Source organism: Solanum tuberosum, unplaced genomic scaffold (assembly GCF_000226075.1).
Source record: "Solanum tuberosum cultivar DM 1-3 516 R44 unplaced genomic scaffold, SolTub_3.0 scf00060, whole genome shotgun sequence".
Lineage (NCBI taxonomy): Eukaryota > Viridiplantae > Streptophyta > Magnoliopsida > Solanales > Solanaceae > Solanum > Solanum tuberosum.
In genome coordinates, this window is record NW_006238985.1 from 1306611 (window position 1) to 1307422 (window position 812).

The window sequence follows — 812 nt, forward strand, 5'->3', positions numbered from 1 at the left end:
TTTTTTCTAAAATGTACAAAAGAATCTGATCACTTAAGTTGAGTGGAAGAGAAAGGTGAAGGGGCCATTTGAAGATAAAACCAAAATAATTTATTTATTTAAAGAAAGATAGTCAATAATAAGAAGACTACAATATATCTTTCAACTATACAACTTCAGTCAATTCAAACAGTGTATCATGCTACAATCTGTTGATTTTCAATTTGTCTTGAGGTGATGATAAATTAATGTAATTTTGTCTATATATATATGCCTTCACATCTATAAAAAGCTAGTGTACTTAAATGGTCCATATTTCCAGCCAACAAATGTCTTATCGTTTATCAATCAAACATCAGCATATCCAAAAATATTTTAATGTCATTTAGCTTTATGCATACATCTTTTCAATCCATCTTCGCTTTGTATGCATATAATATGTTCACAGGAACATACTTATTTTTTTTTGGCCAAACACATATACCGCCCTTCTAACTTGTCCACATTTTTCTTTTTGGCACTTTATCTTAGCCTTGTTCCATTTTAATTCTTGAACTCCATTTTTTATGTTCCATTTTAACGCAAAATACTATTTTATGATTTATTTATTTATTATATATATTCTTCAATTGCAACTTCTTATTTTAAATCGACATGTGTAATTTAATTTTAGTTAATAAAATTAAAAATAACGAAAAATAATTCTTTTTAAAAAATAATAATTTCTTTTTAAGAGTGTTATGTATTTTTGTGTGAAAAATAACCGACGAATTTTCTTTCTTTAAAATCACTGACAACCTAACAAAGTCAGTCGAGTTTTAACATTGTTTAGT